The sequence below is a fragment of the Lissotriton vulgaris genome, chromosome 2_2 (genome assembly GCF_964263255.1).
Source record: "Lissotriton vulgaris chromosome 2_2, aLisVul1.2, whole genome shotgun sequence".
NCBI lineage: Eukaryota > Metazoa > Chordata > Amphibia > Caudata > Salamandridae > Lissotriton > Lissotriton vulgaris.
In genome coordinates, this window is record NC_141688.1 from 256,925,757 (window position 1) to 256,941,975 (window position 16,219).

A 16,219-nucleotide genomic window follows, 5' to 3' on the forward strand; every position below is an offset into this window, starting at 1 on the left:
TTTTTATTTACTTTATATATAAATAGTTCCAAAAGGGTTTTAGTGGATGAGAGAGTAGATGGCCTGCTGGTTAAAGGTAGGTCCTTGCCTGTTTTTCTGTGTGCAGGCAATGCTGTTTTGATGGTCAAAATAGGCTACCGGTTTGCAAGCACTTATTAAAGCGTTTGTGGGGTTTGTGGGTGGACCTCAGTACTAATATCAGTAAGTCGCACATTATAGTAGTTGGCCCTAGAAATACAAAAACTATGCCATATAAAATAGGGCCTTATGCTCATATGCAGGTCAAAGGTTTTCTGTATCTAGAACGCTAGCTTACTGATAAGATGTGTGCTGCCAATAGGTCTAAGGCTGTGCTTTTCAAATTTGCATCTAGACTGAGGAGGAGGCCAGATAGTTCCCTGCTACAAGTCTATCGAGCTAAAACAGTATCTAAAATGACCCTCAATTGAGATTTGGGGAAGTGTCAGGCTTTACAAACAAGTTTTTAAGACAGTTGCGCTATGTGCCTCAAAGCACCCCCTCGTATATAGTGCCTGAAGAGCTGGGGTCCAACTAGGTTAGTGGCACCATTGCCCTTTGCCCTCTTTTATGCTGGGTTGACATGTGGACCTAAGGAACGCTATTGAATAGGGAGATAGATCAAGAATGACTATCCCTTGATTTTCCCTTCCTAATCTATGGATCAGGTATATCTATCAAGAGGGGAGGGAGGATCTTTTTACTTGTCCAGACAGATTTGTAAAAGCTGATCATGGTAGGTTAAAAGATAATTGTTTAAGAAATAAAATGTTAGCCAGGGAAACAGAAACTCTCCAGAAGGTTTTGGGCAGAATTATTTATTGTTAAACACCTGTCCATACATAGAACCCTACGTTATGGAGGTAACTGCTCATTGTGCTTTTTTCTGCTAACCAGATTTAAATTTAATTTGCTACCTCATCTTTTAGTATTTCCTTGGAGGTGACATGGACCTTTTTCCCTAGCACCATGCATCTGTGACAAAAGGTCACTTTGATTACTTTGTTCTATTGTGCAAATATTATGAAGTTCCAAGAAAGGCATACTTAATCCTCTTTCTTAAAGAGCACGGTTTTATGCATAAAATGGAGGAAAGCAGTGCCGTATTCACTGAAAGGCATCACCTCTATTTCATCCTTCTCATTCGCTTAATTAGTTTCAGGCAATCAGTCGCTGACTCAATAAATCACTCATCTTTCATCATGCAGATCCCTTCTACTGACTCTTGTTTGGATCTCTTATTTTAAACCATAAAAGATGGTTCTGAAAAGCAATTTCTTTGTAGTCACACCAACAGGAAAATATGAATTTTGATTAAAAAATAATATTTTGCATGTCTGTAAGTCTCAATTCCTTTGTGCTTGCTGTTAGGCCTGAAATCCATGGTGTGATCTTCCCCCAAACATTTTACCTTCACCTTTCCTGTTTTTCAAAATACATTTTTGTTAGCATTAGGATTCTGTACAATTTACCGCTGCTAACCAGCTAAAAGTACTTTCTGCTCTCTCCTGAACATGCTAAAATTGACCTATACCTGAATGCCACAATACATGTCCTTGTAAGTCATTGATAAAGTGGTACAACCTGTACAGAGGGCCTTTACATTAAATGATACTAGTGGGTCTTCAGCACTCATTGTGCCACCTACTTAAATAGCCCTTTAAAACACGTCTTAGGCCTTCCATTGCAGCCTGTAGTATACAATTTTAAACTGCCAATTTGACCATGCAAAATATAATCTTTTACTGGGCCAAATCCATTCTTTTAATATGTATGTCACCAGTAATGTAAGCCCCTAACAGCTCATAGAGCAGGGTACATTGTATTGAAAAAGTAGGACATGTGTTCTAAAGTTTTAAAAGTCCTGGTGGTGAAAAACCCCACATTTAGCTTTTCACCAAGGTAAGTTCTACCTCTCCCATAGGATAATATTGGGTTGTCGTGGTATATATATAAAGTGCTAACATTTGAATTGAAACAGGTAGAAATGCCATGTTTAGACTGAAATGACATAATTTAAAATGCTCTGTTATGGTAAAGTTGTGATTTAAGTCCCAAATCGAAAAAGTACTCTTTTGGAAAGTTGCCATTTACCTGTTTTAAACAAGTTTGAGCATCTGCCAGTATTCTAGGTCACATGACTGTGAATGGCTTGGTTATTGGTCTTTTTTTTATTCATAACAATATTTGGCCTTACAAAACCCCAACTCATGCATCAACATGCTGAGTCATGATTTCTAAAAGATAATGAACACCCTTTCATTTATTATTCAGAAATTTGCTTTGAATTTTCTTAGCTAAATATAAATAAACAGGCATTAAGAGGTGAATTTACATTACTTGGCTGTAGCCAAGGATACACTTACCTAAACGCTATCAGTGGATCATGAGTAGAGTTACTGATGATTTTGGGAATGGCACTGTCCTCCTCCTGCATAATTTGATGACATATGGATGCTGCTGCGAGAGATAAAAAGACCACCTCCAATTTATACTGTGATCTACCTAATTAGACTTTAATCTATTTGTATATAAGTTCATATAATGATATTTTAAACCGTTCTGCTGTTTTATTAACTGGCCTGCATGACTACTAGTTGCTGTGATTCTCAACTTCTAATAATCATAAAGCCCAATTATTCTGGTTACCAAAGAGAAAGGAAGATCAAAAGATAAAAAGAGGGACACAAAATAGATCAAATGAGGCTTCGGTTTAATCTACCATCCACATCACCAAGATATCTTCAATTATCAGCAGATTAATTCCCTACTCAGGGCCCCCAAATACCATGATCTTAAAATACCTGATTGTAAACCTTATATCCTTGAAGTAGTAAGAGTCACATATGAGCTTATAACATCCTTGAATATACTTAGTGTGCCTATTCTATGACCTGAAATAACTGAGGGGCATATTACCAACCTACAGCGATATTTATCGCTACGTTGGGTTAGCTGTAATATTTTTATCGCCGCCCTTCACCTGTTTTTATCGCTGCAAAAACTTGCTATTAGCAAGGTTTATCTCAAAAGCGATAAAAATCACGCAAAATGCGTGAATATCGCTGTCAATACAGCGATATTCACGCATTAGAGTGACAATGCTCTTAGCCATGTTATCCACCTCCCACTGGATAACATGGCTAAGAACTGGTCAGGGCAGGCGTTAGCTTTTGGAAATATCCGCGCTTAGCGCAAATATTTCCAACGCTACGCATGTGTTGATCATAGGCGATAGCGATGTTAGCGACTGTTTTCAGTCGCTAACATTTTGGCACGCCCACTTTGCATGTCATTAGCGATAAATATCAAAGACATGCAAAGCGGGCCCCAAAATGTTCGCTATCGCCTATAAGCTGTTGCTAACTGGTGTTAGCAACAGCTTGGTAATTGGGCGAGAAAATTATCGCCGCTTTAGCGGGAAAAAGTCCCGCTAAAGCGGCGATAAGGGCCCTTGGTAATATGCCCCACAATTCCTCAAATATAGGCGGTATTTAAACTTCTCTAAAGTTAACCCGAAAGACACAATTGCTCACATACCCATTAGTATAGTCCTAAAATGTATAGTAATCAAAATATAGCATGTTTCAATGTCTTTCATTTTCTAGATTTGAATTTTTCTTCTAGACCTGAAACCCATCACTACCATTCCATTTTTAGAATACAAGCACACCCAAAAATTTCAACCAGTGATCATTTACAGTTCTTGCATGCACCAAGCAATTAAATTCCTCTAACCATTTGTCTCAAAATTGTGCACTGAACAAATGCAGCATAGCACCAAAAATGCACTTTAAGGCACATGAAAACAAAGTACATGTGAATAGTTTCGTCCTTATAGTTAGTTAATGATTTTCCACTGACTCACACTCTAAACAAATTACGTCATCTCAAAGCCACAATGTGCAACTTCAATCAACAATGCAATACATATTATTAAAGAGAACTAGGGGTTTTGCAACCATTATGACTGCTTTCCAGTTACTGAGAATATATAAAACTTTACTGTCAAATTTATAATTTGCCTGCACCCACACATTTTTTTTATAACCGAAGGGGAGAGACAAAATATTTTTAACAATGAAGAAACATTATATATCCTAAGCCATTGACACTCCCCTATGCACAAAACGCCACCCAACTCAGATACATTGCAACACAACATACTTCAGGATCTAACTCCAATGGTGCCGGCTTCACATACCTTTTATACCGCCTTTCTGCATCCCATTAAAAGCCGCCAGTATGTCCTGGGCCCCACTGATCCAGTGGCTTAAATTAGCCGCCCTCTGTGCAGGTAGCATCGGTGGGGCCACATGGGGGGTTTCGATGGATAATGCTGAGGGAAAATTACATTTTCCCTCAGCATAGTCCTTCGAAATCCCCCCCAACGCGGCCCCACTTCCCCATCGCTGTTAACTGCCCAGACCGTGGCTGGCTAAAATACTCAGAATTCAAATCCCAACTTCCAATCAAAGACTAATTGTTAAAATATGGCGGTCTTGCTTTGTGTTGTGAGCTCATTACTATCTATTGAGCCAAAATGGATTGCCATCACTCATGTTTCAAAGTTCCAGCACGGGCAAAACTCATGATATTCCTACCGATAGCCCGACATGGAAAGCCTGCCAGAAACTGACATTGTAATCCTGATGGCGCCCAGAGGGAGTACGTTGGGGCCACTGACTGGTTGTCGGAATCCACCCGGAATGGCCAGCTGGTTTCAATTCCGACCGCCTACATTGTAATTAGGCATTCAGAATTAAAACCAGAGAGGCTTTCAGACCAATATCATAATTGGCCCCTAAGTCTCTGATTGGTAGTTGGGATTTGATTTCTGAATATTAAAAGCAAAGCACAGGCTGCAGGTATCTGGTTGCTCCCCACCGATACAAAGTAAAAAGTTCAGGATGACTAAGATGGAGGGTGTGAAGGGTATGTGACCAAAGTCAGCCTACAGAGAATTGTACCTGCTGTCCTTTTTGTGCTATTTTTAACCTTAAACTTTAAACTCTTTTTCTATGATTAGATTTTTGTCATTTTATTTATTGAAACTTTATTTTTTCAAATTGGTTTGGGATTTTGCTTGTGTGGTGTTTTCACTTCTTGAACGAATAGCACAATTTCATAAAATCACAGATGGAGATGGAAGATCAGTCAATAGAAATTACCATCTGGGAGGATAGGCACTTTCAGGGTCACATCTGATACACACTGCTACAAACCACTACAGGGCCAATAGTTGACTTATTATAAAAATCTCTTGGCCTATAGATGGGTCTTTGGTAGGACTAGGTGAAATTTTCATTATGACACTGTAACTGCATAACTTTGGTAATTTTGTATGCCATTCTCCATCCATCGAATGCCTCCCTGCCACAAGGCCAATGTGTGCAGCTTGCATTACCCTAGACTTATCAAGCTATGTAGGGTAATGCAAGGTGGCCTGATAAACCTCACTTAGATTGTGCATCACCCTTCCCCCCTTTCGTGGGGTAAGGGCAACTCAAAACCTTGATACATCTGCCCCAATGTTTCTGAACTTAATTACTAAACGGATTTACACCAAATCACAAATAGAATCTTTCTGGATCAAAGATCTTGGTTTATGGCAAATTTGGTGTAAATCCATTCAGGCTTTTGGGCAGTAGTTTGTCAAAAGGTCCATTAGAAAAATGAATGGGGGAAAACACATTTTGGGGCCCCTTTTACTGAGCTCCCAATTAACAAAACACAAAAACTTCCAGGATGAAGCTGAGGTGATAGAATTTTTTTTGCAAAGGTTTGTGGTGATTTGTCAAACAGCCTCAAAGATATAAGCAACCAAAAATGGTTATTCTTTGGAAACACAGTCCTTACTATACTCAGTAGCAACCAATACTGGGTATAATATATTCACAGTTATAGTTTGATCTGCATCCCAAAGGAAATGGCTTTTTTTGGTTTGATAATAAATTTGATAAACCGTCATGTACATTTTCAAAAAAGGGATTTTTTCTGAATGATCTGTCAAACAAGGGCTATGAAAAATAGGGGGAGGGAGGTCAAAACACTGTAGGAAAATTTGAAAAAGGGTACATCGAGAATGGCTGGGCAGAGTTATACCAAATTCCACAGGAAGTAATGTCTTCATCTAGAATGCATGCTTGATGTTTGTGTAAATCTATTCAGTAGTAGTTTAGGAGAAATTAGGGTACAACATTTGTATATACCTGGATGAGTGGGTCCCAGTTGTTCCCACAAGAGTCCTACAATCTCAATGAGAAAAAACAGAGTGTTCTGGATTGGCTGGCCACAACATGAATAGAAATGTCACATCTGCAATTACAGACCTAGTCCCATATCCTGAAAAAGCAGCAAAAAAATATTAGGGGCAGGGTAGGGATATGCTGCCCTCCTAGATCTTTTCAAAATTATTCATCTTTATTTGCCGCTAATCCATATTACTCCTACAGGATTGCAAGGGAAAAATGGGGCCCCAACATCTTTTTCTTTTTTACAGCCCAGGAATCAATCAACTAAGTTATTTGCGGATCAGAGTGTGCCTGGTGCACTCCTCCTTAAGCATATTTCAAGCCTATCTCTGCCCGTGGCCCAACATAAGTATAGGGGTGGGGGGAATGCAACTCCCTTCCCTGAGCTTCTAAAGGCCCTGTGGGCCCATCCATGTGACAATATTTAAAAAAAGGTGAGGGGGCTGGGCCCCCTCCCAGACTCTATAAAGCACCTGGGGACTCCAGCCCAAACTCTGTATTTTCAAAGCGGAGGCAATGTGTAAAGTATTTATGCAGCAATTAGACAGTAATAAAGTAATAACACAACTATGGCTATCTCGGCATCTTTAGCAGCACTTTTAGGGATCCAGGTCTAGATAGGTACCACTTGGGGGGGGGTATTAGGGCTCACTCAGGCTGGGTCCAGGTGTTGGTTAAAGATGGTCGGAGCCATTTCTGTGTCTGAAGCTCTGATCAGGAACTCAGCTAACTAGCCCTTGGAAGCACTCTAGTATCTTGGGTTTATGACTCGGAACAGGGCTCAAGGAGCAGTGCAGCTTGTGAGGGTTCAAGGCGGGCTTCATCCAGCAGAGCAGTCCTTCCAGGTGCAGCAAAGCAGTCTTTTGAAGTACACAGCAGCAGGCAGTCCTCAGAGTCCTACTGCAGGCCCAGGAAGTGGACTGAAGAGTTGCTGTGAGGGTATTAATTTAAACCTGGTGTCTCCTTTGAAGAAGGAGAAGTCCCACGAGATTCCATTTTCAAATGTTCTTGGAATTTCTTGCCTCAGTGCTCTGGTCCAGTTTGTCTGCAGGCCGATAAGGCTAGTGTCAAGTTGTTATTTGTGTGAAGCCAGGGCTCAGACTATTGACTTGAGAGTGTAGCTGTGTCCAGGTCACCCAGGACCCACTAGTCATCCTTGAGATGGCCCATAAAGGCACACCTAATTCTTCTATTGTGTGGCTGTCTGGGAGGAATATACAAAAGTCACCTGCCAACTAAACCAAGTCATTTGACCCAGGAATAGGCTGCAGGCACTAAATAGTTAGGACTGAAAAATGCAAACTTTCTAAAAATGTATATCGTAACAGGAAGTGATCCTTGTTGCCGCTCATAACCAACCCTCCATTGGAAATGTATTTATATTCTTCTGCATATGCATCCACACACTTCCATACTTTCAATACTTATATAACACACAAACAAATCAAGGTATACTGGCAAGCATGTGATGTACAAAATATTTATGAATTAAAATAGATTTTGCGCACAAAAACCCTTTTTGGTAGGCTTTTTAGTCCATACACAAATAAATATCCGTCAGACAATGCAAAACATAATCACGAATATGGTACTCCAAATCAAAATAGGTGGAAATACTCACACAAATGCCATAACTTCTCATTACATACCCTCACACTTATTAGATAGTAGGTCTGTTATCAACAACCATAAGTCTCCAACATATATCCTAGTAATTCTGTAATCAGCAAAAAAAAGTGGCCAACATGTGTAGTGCTTTTGTTATCAGCAGGCTAAGCATAGTGTCCAATAAAAGATGGATTTATGTCACTGGGGATATAACATTTTCCTCCAAGTGTGTGGTCCTCCATATACCGTGGGGCCCTATGTGGTGAGGACATGTCGTTCTTTAAGTATTCCAGAATCTGGGAGGTAGGGATGCTCTCAGTTTAAAAGAAAAAGTTATTTTTGGCTTTTTGCAGGTGCGTATGCCCTCAAGCAACGTTTACCTATGCCAACGCGTAACTACTTTCTTGATGGCCCTATTGATTTAGTGTAGGTCTGCCTGTGGGCTGTGTGCTTCTAGGGACACTGTGGAACATAAAGGGGCAGAGGTTATTTAATGCCACATATCAAACCAGTGATTTATCAACAACTTGTTGATTGCAATTTGGTGCCCTAAACCTAACACATACTGTGTCTCTGTACTTTTGAGATCAACTGGTCTTACCCCATGGGTGATCTTTATTGCTGAGGATGCTGCATACATGGATAGGGTTTGTCCACTTAGAGTGCAACCTCTATGTCAGGCAGAGAAGAAGAAGGTGTAATATTTCCAAAGTTAAGTATATAGCTCAGGTCACAAGGTGCTGGAAAAGTGATATTGTGGGATCTTACTTACATGAAGGAGCTTGTCACCTCCTTCATGTATATGTCATGGTCATTTCACCTCTGCACGGCTCCCTATGCCCTTATGATTTAGGGCGACATTTCCGGTTTTTCTTTGTTCTGTCCTCCTATCTCAAATTGCATGTTCACACTGTGGTGTGGGTTGCTGTGCGTTACTTCCCTGGTGACATGGTGGGAACTATTGGCCTTAACATACAGTTGAACTAAACTCAATAGTATGCTTGTTGAAAATACATAAGAACACACCAGAATCTTGGAAACAGTGACAGATACACCTATAAATCAAAATCATGAGGAGAAACTGCTCAAACTAATTGCTGTGCAGCATCAGAACATTCCATGACCCTGGGGGCAGCAGCAGGTGCACACCAAGACTAATTACTCAGCTCAAGTTGAATTTTCCATGACCCTGACTACAGAAGAAGGTGAACTTGCCAATCGAACTCATGTGAAGTCTGTGCTAAAAATCAACAGTGTTGTTTTGGTGGAGAAGTGTGGCTCAAATGATTAGAGCGGCAGACCCGGATGCAGATGTCTGGTCCGGGACCAGGGTTCAATACCTGCCTCGGCGGGTCTTGGGCTCAATTTTCTCGGACCTGATAATACTCGCCTCGGTGCCTATTCTAATCATGGGTCTCACTCTGCAACTCTGGGCAATGGCTTGCTTAATCTCCACAACGGCCCCAACAGTGCTGGGGTGCCTGGCTTCACCTTGGGGGTGCCCAGGCGTGGACATTCCACAGGGAAAAACCAGGAAGGGTTCCTAGGCGGTATAGGGACAGTGCAGGGACACCTCCGTTGGAGGTAGCTGTGCGCTTTACAAATGGCATTTACATTTACATTTTTTCTAGAAACACAGGGCCAGCATCTTTGTAAAGGCTGCTCCCACCCCAGTTTCCTGATTGGCCTCCTTGTCCCATACTCACCTGTTTCTCTTTGCTGAGCCCCTTCTTTATGCTGTTCCAGCCTGCCTCAGTTCTCCGCTTCAGTTTACACCTGCTCCCTGGTCCTGTCCTGCCACGGCAACCAATCCTGAATCGAATTTCCTAGAAGAAGAAAAAGACATAAAAATAAACAATCTGACAACAGGTATTTTTGCTAAAAAACTGTTGTTGTTTCTTATGCTCTGAGCTCAGTATCAGTGAATTTTAAGAAACAAAATTACCTTTTAATTTTTGAAGCGCGCAGTAGACTCTTGCACTAGGAGGGCTCTGCCAAGAATATAACTTTTGGACACGCCTGGGAGCACAAGTTGGGTGGATTCCGGCTTGACACAAGGTATACAATTAGTACACCTAGACTCCGAGCATAATAAGTGGATGTCCAGAGATTTCTTGAACTGCACTAAAGATGCTACAGTATAATTGTGTTGACATCCATCAAGTGATTCATTAAGAATCCATACTCCAACTTCACAATGACACAAGACTTCTGACTGTAGACCGAGCAATACTGGATGTCTAGGGTACGAACATCACAACAAAGACATATTCTTCCCATGGTCATTGACTCTGGGGCTACTGGGAACATTTTTGACCAGCCCTTGGCTGCTAAAATTGGTCTCACAAAAATCCAAAAACAGGAACCCAAACGGGTGCGATCGGTAGACTGTTCTGAATTATTCTCAGGGCTAATCTGTTTCCAAACTGAGCCTCTGATCCTTGCTTGCGATAATGGTACATCTAATAACTAATCTTTGATCCCCACATTTGGTGTGATTCTGGGGTTGCCTTGGCTGGAACAGCACAATCCCAAGATTTATAAATACACCACACAGTTACTCTAGATTCACCCTATTGCACTACTACTTGCTATCAGGAGGCTCATGAATTTAGATCAGCCTTGCATTGTGCTCTTATCCCCGGAAAAAAGGCACCGGAATAGCCCAAGGACTATAGCGATTTTCAGGACGTTTTTGATTCTGTAAGAGCCACACAGAGCATACGATTGTTGCATAGACTTCCTTCCAGGGGCCACTCTTCCCTGTAGCAGGGTGTATGCCCTAACTGAGCCGGAGACTTAAAATTTAAGGAAATATATAGACAAATGAATGGCATTAGAATTTAAACACCACTCAGATTCCTTTTGTATGGCTGCAACGAAAGTATCAACTTCCATGACTTTGACTAATATTTCTGGTGGAATAATACTGGGTGGCTCTGGAAGGACTGGAGCTTTGGCATGACCCAGTCTGGAAAGGATGTCTGACTGTAGCTGTTTAGCCCCAGGGTGAGAGGTCACCCTATCGGTTCCACCTGGGATTGAGGTGAGGGGCTAATAACAGTAGACCAATCCTATATGTCAGGTAATGAGGCATTGGTGTTGGTATGCATCTTCTGTGAAAGACATTGCTCAAACTGTGGTCTTGGTTGTTCATCAAACACAGGGATGATGGGTAAACAAGGTTTCTACAAACCATGATTTAAAGGGTAGACTGATGACTGATATCAGGAAGGAGCACTCATTTTGCAATTCCTTAATCTCCTCGGTCATGCAGCTTCTCCTGGAGGGAGACATGGATGTGATTAAAGAAATGCACCTGTTGGGTAAAGTTACTATAAAGAGAGGCCCTCGTGGGACAGAGGACTTATCCTTTGCTCTGCTACTGCGTGGGGAAATGTATGGCCAGTCCCGTTTCCATCTGCTGCACTATGGTCCCTTTTGGCCATTTCTAAATGGAGATTATGCTGTTATAAACCACAGAGTATATGGAAAGGGGCGACCACTCGGTCCCCCCGAACGTATGGTTGGGTGCCCCGATCCCCCCGGGAAACCATTTTGGGCGGGAGGCGTGTCTCGGCTGGTATGCCCGAAGTTGCGTAGCCGGAGCGCGCCTTTTCCCGCCCAAGAGGGGTTGTCCTAGACACCTACACCGTTGGACACGCCCCGTAGGCGGTTGGAGGAGGGTCCACGCCCTCCCGAGGAAGAATAAAAGGAGCAACGTCCAAGGAAGCATCCTCTTGTTCCTGTGCTCGGAAGCTGCACCTCCTCGTTGCACGTGAGCTCGAGACGGAACAAGGAGCCAATTTTGAGAACTTGTAATTTTTGTGTTTCTCCTTTCAGTGATTCCGAAGCTTTGGATCCAGGACCTCGAGTCGAATATCCGTGAACGATGCCTGGCAAGAAGGTCGGAAAGAAGGTTGGGACCGAACAAATGCTTCGCATGCTGGTGAAGGACATGGCGAACATGAAGAAGCAGATGGCGGCAATGAATGGTACGGGTAGACCGAAGAAAGTCATCGGACCAGCATTGCCGGGAGTCGTCCCTGCCGGGAGAGGTAAAAGGGCCAGGAATAGGGCGGCAGGAGGGGAGGCCCCGGTTCCCGAGTCACCTCCGGCGAGCCCGGTCAGTCCGGTCGAGGCCCCAGTTCCGATCCCGAACGTGGGACAGCCGATCCCTGTGGTAGTTACACCTGTTAACGAGGGGGATATGCCTCCCGAGCTGGCCGCCCAGTTGGCGGCGTGGTTAGGCAGGAACAACGAGGGTGCTGTGGCACCGGGAGACACGGCCGAGGAGGCCAGGTTAATAATGAAGCAGTTGCGGCAATCGAGAGATGCTGCGAAGGCACCTTGTCCTCTTGTTTCCCCGCAGGTTCCCTCGGAACAACCGGCGTCGAGCGTCAGAACAGCAGCGACAACAGACCCAGCTACTGGTTCGGGTAAGCAGCCGTTGCCAATGGCGGGGGAGGGATCGTTACCCTCAAGGAGGGAAAAGGTGGTCCAACATATCCTGATGGATGTGAAAGAAAGGATTTGGGCGGATAAATATGTGAACATGTTTTCACTGTTGACCGATCACTATGAGATAGAGCACGTTAAAAATCAGAAGGAATTGTTGCATCCGAGTGTATGGCGTGCCAAAATGGCGGGTTTCAGAGTAGATGAAACGATCGCTAATTGGGCCAGGGCGTTTGGAATGTTCACTGCAATCATGGGGGAACGTAGGCCTGAAGTATTGTCGGAATTAGCTTGTTACCAGACACGTATTATGGAATTTTATGAAACGTATGAAGGCAATCAATGGATGGGTTATGATAACAAATTTCGTAAGGCCAAGGAGCACGACTCATCCCTGACGTGGGATTGTTTCGACTCCATTTCCTGGCAGAAACAGGTTATGCCGAACACAACGAAGTCATCTTCTTTTGGCGGGAATGGGGCGGAGCCTTCCCGCCATTATTTGGCGGCACCCTTTCGGGCGGGCGCCAACAGTGATCAGCACACAAAGAATAATGGGAACTCGGTTAAAAAAGGGGTCTGTTGGAGCTTTAACAGAGGCAAGTGCACTAGGCCACAAGGGACATGCAAGTTCAGGCATGAGTGTGCAGGGTGCGGACAGTCTTCTCACCCCGAGAGTTCGTGCAGAGCCAAGAATGGTGATACAGGAGGTAGAGGAGGGGCCAAACAGGTCTAATATCGACCGAGGGGCACCGTTACCTACTCCCGTTGACATCATGGCAATGATCCCTTGGCTGAACGAATACCCTGATCATGTCTCCGCCGGGGTGTTGCGAGACGGTTTCTCATATGGTTTCCGCATCCCGGCGGGGGATTTTCGGGGGGATGCACAGTGTAAGGTGGCCCGAGGTCGGGTTGCGGGACCATATGGGGACCCGCCAGTTGTTAACTTTGTTTGTTCACCGTTGGGAGTAGTCCCCAAGAAGGACCCAGGTGAGTTTAGGTTAATCCATAATTTGTCCGCTCCTAGGGGTCTTTCGGTGAACGATGCGATTGACCCGGGAGTTTGTTCGGTGCAGTATGCATCCTTTGATGAGGCCGTCGCCATTTTGAATCGCCTGGGGCCCGGAGCGCTGATGGCTAAATCGGATATCGAGTCAGCGTTCCGGTTGCTCCCGGTACACCCACAGGATCAGCGTCTCTTAGGTTTTGTGTTTCAAGGACGCTACTACATGGATAAATGTATGCCGATGGGTTGCTCCATCTCTTGTGCGTATTTTGAGAAGTTCAGTACTTTTTTGCAATGGGCTTTCACCAGAACCACGGGTTTTACGCAGGTTATGCATTACCTTGATGATTTTCTGTTTCTGGGGGCAGCCGGGGACACGGAATGTGCACAGGCTTTGAGGGAATTCTGTAATCTCATGAAACGATTTGGCGTGCCACTGGCACCAGGCAAGACAGTGGGGCCATCTACTTCACTCGAGTTTCTGGGAATTGAGCTCGATTCTGTAGAGGGGTGCTTCCGTTTGCCCAAGGAGAAGGTAATGAAATTTAAGGCCTCGCTTGAAATGTGCCTCGGCGAGAGAAAAGTAACTCTCCATCAGTTGCAACAAGCTGTGGGTCAGCTTAACTTTGCCCTTAGAGTGATACCGATGGCTCGCCCCTTTTCTCGCTCTATCGCACAAGCCATGGTTGGCCTCAAGGAAGGGCACCACCGCACAAGACTATCAGCAGAGGTTCGCCAGGATATGCGCATATGGCTGGCATTTCTGGCGGATTTCAACGGTCGTGTCGTGTGGAACAAACCGCCAGCTTCCTCCGAGGAGCTGGGGTTGTGGACCGACTCGGCAGGGAGTGTGGGTTTTGGCGCCATATTTGGTAATCAATGGTCGGTACGAACATGGCCGGCGTGGTGGCACGATGGTGGGCTCACAGGTAACATTGGGTTTCTTGAGCTGTTCCCCATTCTGGTGGCCTTGAAAACATGGCCGGAGGGGTTTCGTTATCGCTCTGTGGTGTTCTGGTCTGATAATATGACCGTTGTTGAGTGTATCAATAATCAGGCAGCACGCTGCAAATGGATTTTGAGATTGCTGAAAGAAATTGTCCTGCTATGTATGAAACTAAACGTCCACTTTAGGGCAAGACACGTGCCGGGGGTACTGAACCAGGCAGCTGATGCACTCTCTCGTTCCCATATGCAGGCCTTCCGGGGTTTTCTGCCCTCAGCGGACTTGGTGGCGGCACCATTTCCCGAAGCTCTCTGGTCTCTCGGTGCCCCGGATTACAAAACCTCGTGGGAGAGAGTCTAGCACCCAGGACAAGGAAGGCATATGAAGGAGCGTTCCGTTCCTATTGGTCATTTTTGGGTTCAGCTAGGGGGGAGCATTGGGGGCAGGAGGAGTATGTCCTGAAATTTCTGGTATCATTACATCAGGCAGGCAGATCAGTGGCAACAGCCAATAGGCACCGGGCCGCCATTTCCTTCATGGCGCGGGCTCATGGCATTCAGGACCCCACATCGTCCTTTCTCGTAAGGAAGGCACTGCGTGGGTGGCAACGCCTTGAGGGACGAAGAGTGGATGAGAGGCACCCGATATGTCTAGCAAGGTTGTCCCTGCTAATGTCCGTACTCCCTGCGACATGTTCATCTCAATCAGAGACGGTGCTGTTCCGGGCCGCTTTTGCATTAGCATTCCATGGGGCTATGCGGGTAAGCGAACTGGTAGCGAGGAATAAGCAGGATACGGGGGAGGTCTGTGTCGGGAACACATTCAAATTAAGGGGGAGACGATGGTAGTCTCAATAGCCAGGTCCAAGACCGATCAGGGAGCAATCGGGGACAGTGTGGTAGTCCAGCGGATTCCGGGGTCTCCCATGTGCCCGGTAAAATGCGTGGAGGAGTATTTAGCGTAGAGGGCGGCATCATGGGGGGGAAGATTGCTGAGGCACACCGACGCCACCCCACTGACTAGGTTTCAGTTTCAGCGGGTGTTAACAATGACAATCGCGGCAGCGGGCTTGAACCCGAGCGATTTTGGGACCCATTCCTTCCGGATAGGGGCTGCTACAGAGGCTACAGCCAGGGGTCTCAGTGTCGAAAAGGTGAAACAGTTGGGGCGTTGGTCCTCGAATTGTTATAAAAGGTATGTGCGGTTGCACATGTTGTGAAGCTAATGTCATGCACTCACGCTTCTTGTTTTCTGTTTGGTTTACAGTTTTGCGAGCAGGCTTTGCGGGGCGGACTGTGCAGTTGACCCGACACCTGGGGACCAGCGGTCAAAGATCACTGGCTGAGGGAAGAGTGGTGTGGGTCGTTGGCCACTCATACGTGAGGCGCGCCGCAGACGTATTCAAAGCAGGTGACATGATTCACGTGGCTGGGGAATACGGGTACAGGGTGACCTTCCACGGAAGGGGCGGGCTCTGTATTGACCAGTTTCAAAGTTTTATCGAGGGACTGTTAGGGCGGAGGAGGTCACCGCCATCTGTAATCATAGTGTATCTTGGGGGCAATGATTTGGTGACCATTGGTCGACGAGTACTTCTCGAGTTAATTTTATCCGCAGTAAGCTGGTTGGCGAGAAGGGTTCCGGGGTGCACGATTGCATGGTCACACATGATTCCTCAGAAGGTGTGGCGGGGGGCCCTCTCTGTGTCAGCTTTGAATCAGTCGGTGAAGAAGGTTAATAACAAACTGGGTAGGTTGTTTCGTACAGAAAAATTGCATTGTATTCCACATGGATGTATACGGGGGGACCATATGTATCTGGAGGATGGAGTCCATTTGTCCCGGGAGGGGAATGTCTTACTCATAGGAGACTTCATAGCTTGGTTAAAGAGTTTGTGTAGCCATGACCTTTAGTAGGAGTTTTGTG